This window comes from Calidris pugnax, unplaced genomic scaffold (genome assembly GCF_001431845.1).
Source record: "Calidris pugnax isolate Ruff unplaced genomic scaffold, ASM143184v1 scaffold24, whole genome shotgun sequence".
NCBI lineage: Eukaryota > Metazoa > Chordata > Aves > Charadriiformes > Scolopacidae > Calidris > Calidris pugnax.
In genome coordinates this window covers 14,829,123-14,840,891 of record NW_015090922.1, presented here as the reverse complement: position 1 = coordinate 14,840,891, position 11,769 = coordinate 14,829,123, and the positions used below count along the sequence as shown (strand labels likewise).

The 11,769-nt window shown below is 39.3% G+C and overlaps 1 protein-coding gene across 3 annotated transcripts in view; it reads left to right on the top strand.

Moving 5' to 3' along the window:
* Positions 1-249: 249 nt before the first annotated feature.
* DAAM2 (dishevelled associated activator of morphogenesis 2) overlaps positions 250-11,769 on the top strand; it is a 217,830-nt gene continuing 206,310 nt past the window's right edge. For 2 of the 3 annotated variants that reach the window (XM_014950957.1, XM_014950954.1), the window contains exon 1: positions 251-311. The gene's annotated coding sequence lies outside the window, so the exon portion shown is untranslated. Of the gene's footprint in view, positions 312-11,769 lie in introns of all 3 variants that reach the window. The other variant, XM_014950958.1, reaches the window with a different exon arrangement.

The window sequence follows — 11,769 nt, the reverse complement described above, 5'->3', positions numbered from 1 at the left end:
ATGAGTTTCAGCAGTACGTATATTAATTTATGAGATTTTCTTGAGAACATAATTTTTTTTGCAAATGACTAGTATGTAGATACTTGCTTTTAACATAACAGATATAATTGTTCACAGTTACTGTCATTGAAGAAGCTGTGAAAAAATCCACTTTTCCAGTTGCATAAATCTAGTGAGATGAATAAGGGCTACCTACAAAAGTTTTTGTTTTTACAGAGATCAAGTCTGATTCACTGAGATGCGTGAACAAGAAATGCTGCATGAGAAAGAAAAGAAACAAAACCAAATCCCTGTCTACTGCCTACTTTCAGGTAAATAATGCTTTTTTTGCTAATGAACAGAAATCCACATATATGGAGTTGGGTCAATCATTGCCAAACGGGATACTCCAATAATCTCCCTTGAGAGAATGATTTGAGTGATTGAAAGAGAAAGAAACTCCAGGTGAGTTACACGGCTAGTTTAACAAACTAAATTGTTACTAGGAATATAACATTTACCTTTCAACGGAGCTCATATTATTTGCAGTATCCATTGAAGGGTTTATCAGAAAAGTTGCGTAAGTAAAACATAGTTTGGTGCAAATCATGAGGCACTAAAAGGATTAACCATTTTACCTTGAAAGGGGGTAGTGTTATTTTGTCTCAGTTTAAGTAGTTTAAGAACAGACATAAATTTAATCCAGAAGGTCAGTTTAAGTACACTGGGTTTTACCTGCTTTTATTATTAGTTATTGAACATTTAAAATTCTTATTTTACAGTTATGAAGTTTTTGCAGGCCTTGGCTCCTTGGCCTTACTAGGTCCTAGCGTATGCTGAAGCACCTCCAGAAGCATAATCCCATGTTGTGGAAGCGAATGTGATTTGAATGTAGTCCAAATGATGGCTGCAAGAGAAAAAAAAAATGATAGAAGGATTGTGTAACATCTCAGAAAATAGCTAAACTGTCTGATAAACAATCCTTTAAATTACTTATTGGAGTTCCAGAATAATGCCACATAAAACGGAATCATGTTGACATGAGGCATCTTACAAATAATTGTTTTGTATCACAATTGTTAACCAATTTGTACAGTTATTGCAATACTTTTCTTAGCATTTTAAAGTCTCCAGGTGCCAAATGTGTACCATAATTTTCTTCCACTGCACATAAAATTACTTAATGAATACTGGCTTGCAGGATTATTATCCTTCCAGCTAATTCCCAATCCAACTCAACTTGCCTTTTCCTGGGCTTCTTGCCACATTCCATTTTTCCCTGTGCTGTTGATGTTATGTAGGACTGAAATATGGAATTATCTACAGTTCATAAAAGAATCAAGTACCTTAGGCTGTTGTGTTCATCTATTATTAATGGACAGTAAATGCAAACACGAGCTAACAAAAGGCAAAGGATAAACACATTTAAGGCAGACCAGTTCCCAGAGAAATAATTTAAAAACTTGTCAAACAATTCTTGAAACATGGAAGAATGATGATTTCCCATAGATTCATTGTATATATTCTGGCACTGTAACTTTTGCTTTATATAATATTTTTTTGAAACTTGCATAGTAAATTCCATTGGAAGATCTCAAAGAGATTTACAGATACTAACAAAATCAGACTTGTAACACCAGTGTGAAGAAAAGAAGCCGGTCAAGCTATTTGTTGCCAAAAACATATCCTTGTCCCAGTTAGCTGCTTTGTGCTCTTCTGCCAGCACAAAGTTTCACAAAATACTTCATTCACCGATTCCTAATTATTCTCCTGCATTTGGATTGCTTTTACATCCCCTAGTTTCTGAGCAGGCTCGTGACTAGCCTTTCAGATAAATTAATTATCCACAGAGGGCTTGATTCTATGCAAAGGAAGCCACTCACTTGTGATCCCTTCTACTACTTCCAAACATTACTGCACTCCAGTGGTCCTGCGCTTCTGGAATGGCTTCTGAGGGCTACTGTGGCTGGGTGTAATGTTGAGCAGTTTTCATCAGGTTTCAGAGATGAGGAGGAAGCAAAAATGTCTTCATCCATTTTTTTCAGGGAAACTAAGCATCTCTGCCAGTACTTAGTTGATCATTTGTTAGTTGTGATTCCCTGTTTAGCAGCCCCCGCACGATGAATCCAAAATCTTCCCACAGGTTCACTGTCTGTATCCTACCTTTCAGCCCTCAATGTATTTTTCAAATCATTTAAGATGGTATTATTTTTATCTTATCATATGTTTAAGCCTTTAGAAAATGCTTTTTGCCTTCAGCTATATAATATTATTATCATTTTATAATATTATAGTTCTTATAAGTAATATTCTATTGTATGATTATATATATGTTGACTATAGACCACTGAGTGTTCAGAATCTTTGAGCATTTCTCCTCTGAGCAACTTGTGTTTTCATAAAAAAATAAACAAAATACAGAGAAAATACACCCCAAAAGAAGTCCTTTAGAGAATGTATCAGTTGTCCATTTGATTACTGCTAAGCCCTACTTATGCCTGAGTAAGGTATAGCCAGTTCCACAGATGGCCATAATCAATTTCCTTGAAAATGAAGGCTTTATAATCCACACTTGCTGAAGACTCCCACATGAACTTGATCTGTGGAGTACCCTACCAGTTACATATAGAAAGGAACCCAGACAGCCCCTTTATGCTTAATAAATGTATCCCAGAACCTTCCTCCTCAATTGCTTCTCTGCCTGCTCAGCCAGTGCCCTTTTTACCCACCACGTGACTTTTTCTTTCTCCCAACTCCAACTTATATTTAGCGTATATATGCTTGACATTAGCCAGTCAAGCCTCTAACTTTAATCCTTTTAACCCTGAATGTGGTAACCTTGAAGCTCTATCTGTATCCATGCTTTACTCAAGTCTGGCCCAGATCACTGTTGGTACTGCTTATGTCTCAGTCTCTGGCATCCTTCCATTTCAGCATTTTAATTCTTCAATAAAATATTAATCAAATGAGATATATCTATACAATTTGCCAATTCTAAGCTATTAATGTTTGATGAGGAAACATTTGCTTTTTTGTTGTTAATAATATCTGATAGCATCAGGTAACTTGCTTGCTGTTAAAAAGTCATGAGTCAGTGGTCCTTCAGCTATGAAAGCATAGATCTTATCCATAAAATACTCTGTGACATAAAAATTCTTCTGAGAATGGAAATAAGTGATGTTTTTCAGAATTAAGGCTAAATTAAATGTTCTCTGTCATTTTTTTTGAGAATAGCATGGGGTATCTGTGCTGCAGGGTTTCAGCTTGTCTATCCGTGAGTTTGTACTGGTAGGTCCAGAAATTTTCGATATTCAATGGCCCTGCACCAACATTTCATTCTCATTGCATAGAAGTCCTGTGGGAAGAACTTCACATCAGCTGGCGTGGAATGTGCAGAGAAGTGTAGAAGGCTTGACTAAGCCCTTGACTAAGGGCTGACTGGCAGCCCTTTCCTCAAAGGGTAGGCAGCCTCTTCCTCCAAGCAAGAGTAAGAACTTCTGAATTTTGGAAATTGTATTAAGAGAGATGAGTGAGAAATTCACTGTTACTGCCTTCTCCACTTGTGTATTTGAGAACTGTTTAAATAAGTATAATCTCTGGAAAGCAAAATATTATATTTTGTGCATCCGTTTGACTGTTTTGGCTTTCTGACACTTGCCTTGAGTATGTGTCTTTCCTGTCCTAAAAACAATACATTTGGCATACCAAATCTGAAAATTGTACAAAGACTTATGTAATTACATCCACACCAGTGGTCTCTCTTCTGTAAGCTAATTCTGTGTAACTTATGTTAGTTTAACATGACATGACATGCACACAGAAAACTATTTGTCATTTCCTTGTATTACACAAAAGATTTTTCCTGCTATCAAGGCATTCAGGAAGTCAAGCACAGTCATCAGAAATAATTGCTTCATTGGTGTCTTTAGCCCATATGAAACAAATTATCTGAAACCCTGTCAACTTGTGTATCAGAGGCACAAGTAGTGGATAAATTTGTTGTTCTTCACTTTTTTCCAGTCTGAGGAGCTCACAGGTCTTTACAAGAGGGATGAGATTAAGCTCACAGCATCCACATCAAGCACTCAATTCTCCAATTCCCATTTTGCAGATGACTAAGCAGACTCAGAGAAATAAAGAATTCTGTCAAAGAGACTGAAACATATGTATGTGTTTTATATACACTGCCACTTTCATGTCTTGACTAAGTTGATCCAAATGTAATAAGTTAAATTGTTACACATTCCTGGATCTGCCACATTAATTTGGAAAAAAAAAGTGCGGTACCAAAACTTCCAGGTTTTAGATACTTCCTGTACCTATTCAGGACAAGAATCTTCTAGTAACAATGTTTATGACATAAATTGTATGAAATGACACAAAAAGTTATAGAGTTATTTGTTAAAGCCTGCCACCTTTCTGTCTATACTTGAAATAATGGAAGGAAATGACAAATCAAAGATACATACCCTTTTCTTGTGACAATGGTTAACAAAATTTTATCTGAACTGGTTCACCAGTGCTAATTTTCATCAATGATCCATCTTCTTCTATAAAGAAATGGATTACTTTAGAGGACGTTTGACAATGTCATATCTTGGTCTTTGAGTATGCTGAGCATCCCAACTTTATTTCAAACTGCTTTGGGATCCTAAGGAATACATTCTGGGATTTAGGAGATCAGTGGGTTTAGACACGTGAGAATTGTTATTCTGGTTTATTTTTTAGAATTTCTAGCTCATCAAGTTTTAGTAAAGTTTTGGATGAGTTTTTATTGTGTGAAACACGATAGCCATCCCATTACATAATATAACCCCGCACTTGCCCTAGTGACGTGCTTCTTTTCCTTCTTGTGGTTCAGGGACAATTTTAAGTCCCCCCTCATTCTTCTGTACAGTTCAAGTTCTTTTAAGCTTCCTCTGCTCAGTTCTGTTCTGTGTCTGCTGCTGTTTAAAAACGATGCGACAAAGAGTCCAGACTCAGATTAATCCATTCAGCTGTGGGCCTATTCCTTTGACACATTCCTTCTCAGCGCCTTCAGCAAAGTCAGTATTTGCAGCTCCCCACCAGATACTTCTTCATAGCTGTCTCCTCTCTTAAAGAAGCTGCAAAACTCATTTTCCAGCCTTTGTATTCATAGGACTTAAGTCCCAATTCTGTGTAGTCTTTGTGAAAATAATATGGAAGTAGCACTTGTCTCTTCTAAAGACAGTCATAGCTGTTCAGTGTCTCATTGTTTTGTTTGCTCTGCTTCAGACACAAAAACCTGGTGCTGTGGAATATTGAATGTCTTTAACCATGGCTAAATTAACAGTGACTAAGACCCTGGAGAATCGGTATGCTCTTAGCATGAGTATATAAAGCTGTTGTTCTTGCCTGTCTTCACCAGAAGTCTAATTATACTGCTGTCATATGTCACCCTTCCCCAAGTCCAGTAAAAAACCGAATTCTTCATATGAGTATTCTGTCTTCAAACTTTCATTAATTTATAAGACCAGCTTTCATTCTATCTGGAAAGAAAAAGAAAAAACTGGAGTTCAGTGGCTCTCTGTTTAATCCTGTGGCTTTACTCATTTCTATAGATTATTAGGCAGGAGATAGAAACAAACATTCACAATAAACATATGTGTCACATAAAAAATATTTCTGCGTTTTTGGTATTTAATTAGTACAAAGGAGACAGAATGGCTAAATGTTATGGTTTAAATTTGTTCTGTTTGCTTGTTTCATTTCTTATGTTATAAAAGATTATGAAATGCTTCTTGATATTATCAGTTAAGATCTTGTGCCCTTATCTTGTAGACAGCCTGTCTTAATTCCTTCGTCTGCAGGTGAGGTAACCAAGGATACACAAGGTCACTTTTGGCTGGTCGGTAATAAAACGTGGGGCTCAAGCATAGCAGTCTCTACAGTTCACATATCTTCCGACAGCAATTGTGCCAAGCCTTTGTGTCTAAGTCCATAATACTGTACCATACTTCAGAAGCAGAACTCAAGAACTTTATTATATTTTCCTGCCTGAGAAAACACTTGTATATTTCATAGTCAGACTGCATTACATTGTGAAATGGCAACTTTACAAGAGGAGAGCAGTATGGTGATATGACAGGAGTAGAATAAAACTCTTACGTTCAGGAGACTTCAGGGATTATACTGATATCTCATAAATTCAGTAGGATTACATGTATGAAAGTTTTGGAACTGGTACTTTTTTTTTTTCTTTTTTTTTTTTTAAATTAGCAAATAATATAGAAAGAACAACAGTAAAGAGCACAAACATTGGTAAACCAAAGCACCTAAAAGTGTGGAAGTGCCAAAATTACAGCACTAACTCTGACTGTGAGCTCACATTTTAGAGATACTTGCTTCATCCCATGTATCAGGCTCACATCAAGTGTGGCAAGAGCTGCAAGGAAAAAGTGAATTATCTTGAGCTAAAAGTCTTGAACTAAGATGCAGGCAGCTGGGTCCCATCCCACATTCTGCCACAGCTGTTTTACATGGCTGGCGGATAAACATATCCATATCATAATGTGTTTGATATTTTCCAACATCTAATTTTCCAGCCTAGGTATTCTTTCAATGTTATTAAAAATGTAATGTAGTTAGCTGTAGATCATTACTCCTTTTGGGTTTACTGGTTCAGCTCTGTGGGCCACTGATGTACTTGCATCCACACCCACAGAAGAGATTTTCTGAAAAGTTGTTTTAAACCAGTGTAGGAAGTGACTCAGGATAATTGCTAGTCTAATAGGCTCTCTTGGCTTCCTGGAGTCTTTTAAAAATAAATCCTTTGCAAGAAGTGGAAATGTCTAGGAAAGAAAAGACAAAAAATTATGCCAGTCAAGACACTTAAATTTGATACAGTCCACATAATTTAACTCTCCTTCCAACTCAGGCTCCCCTGATGTTTTGTAGCACATGATGATTGCTGTTAATATAGTAAATCATTGGTGTCATTTTTGTTTGCATAGCTGTCTACTGCGTGCGTACGTTCTTTTCACCCAAGTTGTATCTCTGGCTTGTTTGAAGCATCGGTTCTTTAACAGTCATCAATCCAGTATGTGTGTGAAAGAAGCCAAGAAACTGTTGTCCCACAAAGGTCTCAAAGGACCCTGGTTAATCTGAATTTACTATATAGTTTTTGGTAGGAAACAAAATGAAGCTAAGTTAGGTCTGGGAATAGCTAGTTGGGCTGTGATATATTACAAAAATGTTGTTTAATTCTGTTATTATATATCTGCAGAAGAATTTTAGGTTATAACTGTCCAAATAGTCTGGCCTACTCAATTCTCTTGACTGCTGCAAAGGAGTCAGAGCCTTGCCACAACTCCCTGTGTGGGACAGAGCTCACTCTTTCCTGCTTCTTCTTCTGCCAGTGGTGGAGGCAGGGTGTTCTCAGCCTGTGTTGCCTTCTGTCTACCCTCTTGCATGAGCACTGTCCGTCAAGGCTAAGACTATTGCTAAATTTAGTTTGAGGAGTTCACCCTGTCCCTCAGTCTCTGAGTTCAGTCACAGTGCACTGCAGAGATGCTGGCTTTGTAAGTCTTACTCTAATGCTGCACTGCTTTTAATTGGAAGCACTCCTTCAGTTGTGAGAGCCTCATTCTCCCCTGATTCTCACTTTTTATTGACTTTGATACTGGAGGAAACTGGGTCTAAAATGCAGTCGCTTCATTGCCTAGCTGTAAATACAAGTTTATCCAGTGTCATGTGTTGATTATGATACTCAGACACTTATCATCCTCTGTACGATCCTCATGGGACACCTCAGCTATACTGTGCTACAGAACCAGAAAGTGCTTCCTTCCTCCTTTCCTGATATGCAGGGGACAATCCCTTACACGGGCCAAAAATGGCTGTGGCAGTGTCTTAGAATGATCCTTTTTGCTGGCGCATATGTGTCTGTGACACATTATCATCTTCCCTTCCCATCACTTAGACTGTTTCCTAGCACCTGTAAGCCGTGGTACTGCTTCAGACCTTGGAAATAAAGATGTCTATGAGATCTGTAAGTTGTTTCACTCTGGTCAGCACAGTGGAGAATTAAATCTGGAGGCCAAAGGTACACAGAGAATAGATTTCTGTCATGCAAAGTGGAAGGAAAATCACTGGGTGGATTTAAAAACTATGGCCAAGGCTGTGTGCATCTGAGGACAAAGACAGAGCTCTCTGCATGCTTTGGTGTGTGCTATACTTTTGAACATATGCCATAACTTTGCATTTCCTGACTTCAGTGGATTGGAAAAAAATCTGGCAGGTTCCCAAAACTGAAATATATGCAGAAATAACATTCAGAGCAATACCAGTGCAAGGAAAAAACCTCAGTGTCTGAAACAACCTCATGCTTTGGGGTGTAAACTGATCAGCTGCGGGGTTCGAGAAAGACTTTCTCTTCCCTCTTTACCCCTCAGTTCTTAGGTAATATTCCAGCCCACAACTAGTTGGATGTAGTGTGTTTTCCATTCTTCATACTCTGAATCATCAGGTATCTAACCGCTGCTTGAGGCAGTGTACTAGACTAGAGAGCTGAATGGTCTGTTCCACTATGGCAGCAATAACAGTATTTTAATATGGTTTCATTTCCTTTGGTTTATTATTTTGTTATGTAGCACTAAGGGAGTGACAACTGGACTGCTGTAGTTACTCATGTGAACATGCATTGAGACTGGCTGGGATCTGAGGAACACACGCTCTCTTGTTTTGTCAGTCATGTGCTAGTGATGCAGAAGGTCTCACTGTTTTCCCTATTTTTTAGGGCTGAGCAATGCCTATGCTTGCGTTGGTCCAGTGCAGAAAGTTTATTTTCACTCTCCAAAAATGCTTGCCTCGTATGAGCTCTGGTATCCTACAGAGAAGCCCTGAATCACTCTGCCCTTTGGAGATCTCTGGGGATATCTATGGGATAGGCTGCCAACAGGTAGCAATGTAACTCCAGGGATGATCTTCAGTCAGAGTAGTATGCAGAATGGCAGTGTGGGGACTCATGCCCTGAATTATCCTTATTGATCTTCAGTAGTGTTGTGGTTTAACCCCAGCCAGCAATCAGGGGTATGCAGCAGCTTGCGCAGTTTGCCCTATTCCCCCTAGAAGGGTAGGGAGAAGAAGGAGAAAAGGAGGGGGAAGCAAAGGCAAAAAAAATCCTCATGGGTTTAGAAAAAGACAGTTTAATAGAACAATATCAGAAAAGGAAAGTATCAATAATAATAATACTAATAATACTAAAAGATTTTACAAGACACATGTCACTCTTACCACCTGGTAAATTGGTGAATTGGCACCATCCAGAGCAGTGATAACAGGTTCCTCCCCTACCAGCCAACCACATTAATATACCGAACATGACATCCGTGGAACAGAATATTGCATAGGCCATTCTGTTGTTCTGTCTATGCTTTTTCTCGGCTTCTATGGGAACCTGAAAAGAGTCCTTGAAAAGTGTAAACATTGCTTAGCAACAACTAAAACAGTGCATTATTGAGATGCCTTTCGCAGTGATCGACAGAAAGAAAATTACCTCTTTCCCAGCTGAAACCAGGACAAGTACACAAGTGGCAGATCTGATGGCCAAAGGGAACAACCTTGACTGCTGCAAAGGAGTCAGAGCCTTGCCACAACTCCCTGTGTGGGACAGAGCTCACTCTTTCCTGCTTCTTCTTCTGCCAGTGGTGGAGGCAGGGTGTTCTCAGCCTGTGTTGCCTTCTGTCTACCCTCTTGCATGAGCACTGTCCGTCAAGGCTAAGACTATTGCTAAATTTAGTTTGAGGAGTTCACCCTGTCCCTCAGTCTCTGAGTTCAGTCACAGTGCACTGCAGAGATGCTGGCTTTGTAAGTCTTACTCTAATGCTGCACTGCTTTTAATTGGAAGCACTCCTTCAGTTGTGAGAGCCTCATTCTCCCCTGATTCTCACTTTTTATTGACTTTGATACTGGAGGAAACTGGGTCTAAAATGCAGTCGCTTCATTGCCTAGCTGTAAATACAAGTTTATCCAGTGTCATGTGTTGATTATGATACTCAGACACTTATCATCCTCTGTACGATCCTCATGGGACACCTCAGCTATACTGTGCTACAGAACCAGAAAGTGCTTCCTTCCTCCTTTCCTGATATGCAGGGGACAATCCCTTACACGGGCCAAAAATGGCTGTGGCAGTGTCTTAGAATGATCCTTTTTGCTGGCGCATATGTGTCTGTGACACATTATCATCTTCCCTTCCCATCACTTAGACTGTTTCCTAGCACCTGTAAGCCGTGGTACTGCTTCAGACCTTGGAAATAAAGATGTCTATGAGATCTGTAAGTTGTTTCACTCTGGTCAGCACAGTGGAGAATTAAATCTGGAGGCCAAAGGTACACAGAGAATAGATTTCTGTCATGCAAAGTGGAAGGAAAATCACTGGGTGGATTTAAAAACTATGGCCAAGGCTGTGTGCATCTGAGGACAAAGACAGAGCTCTCTGCATGCTTTGGTGTGTGCTATACTTTTGAACATATGCCATAACTTTGCATTTCCTGACTTCAGTGGATTGGAAAAAAATCTGGCAGGTTCCCAAAACTGAAATATATGCAGAAATAACATTCAGAGCAATACCAGTGCAAGGAAAAAACCTCAGTGTCTGAAACAACCTCATGCTTTGGGGTGTAAACTGATCAGCTGCGGGGTTCGAGAAAGACTTTCTCTTCCCTCTTTACCCCTCAGTTCTTAGGTAATATTCCAGCCCACAACTAGTTGGATGTAGTGTGTTTTCCATTCTTCATACTCTGAATCATCAGGTATCTAACCGCTGCTTGAGGCAGTGTACTAGACTAGAGAGCTGAATGGTCTGTTCCACTATGGCAGCAATAACAGTATTTTAATATGGTTTCATTTCCTTTGGTTTATTATTTTGTTATGTAGCACTAAGGGAGTGACAACTGGACTGCTGTAGTTACTCATGTGAACATGCATTGAGACTGGCTGGGATCTGAGGAACACACGCTCTCTTGTTTTGTCAGTCATGTGCTAGTGATGCAGAAGGTCTCACTGTTTTCCCTATTTTTTAGGGCTGAGCAATGCCTATGCTTGCGTTGGTCCAGTGCAGAAAGTTTATTTTCACTCTCCAAAAATGCTTGCCTCGTATGAGCTCTGGTATCCTACAGAGAAGCCCTGAATCACTCTGCCCTTTGGAGATCTCTGGGGATATCTATGGGATAGGCTGCCAACAGGTAGCAATGTAACTCCAGGGATGATCTTCAGTCAGAGTAGTATGCAGAATGGCAGTGTGGGGACTCATGCCCTGAATTATCCTTATTGATCTTCAGTAGTGTTGTGGTTTAACCCCAGCCAGCAATCAGGGGTATGCAGCAGCTTGCGCAGTTTGCCCTATTCCCCCTAGAAGGGTAGGGAGAAGAAGGAGAAAAGGAGGGGGAAGCAAAGGCAAAAAAAATCCTCATGGGTTTAGAAAAAGACAGTTTAATAGAACAATATCAGAAAAGGAAAGTATCAATAATAATAATACTAATAATACTAAAAGATTTTACAAGACACATGTCACTCTTACCACCTGGTAAATTGGTGAATTGGCACCATCCAGAGCAGTGATAACAGGTTCCTCCCCTACCAGCCAACCACATTAATATACCGAACATGACATCCGTGGAACAGAATATTGCATAGGCCATTCTGTTGTTCTGTCTATGCTTTTTCTCGGCTTCTATGGGAACCTGAAAAGAGTCCTTGAAAAGTGTAAACATTGCTTAGCAACAACTAAAACAGTGCATTATTGAGATGCCTTTCGCAGTGATCGAC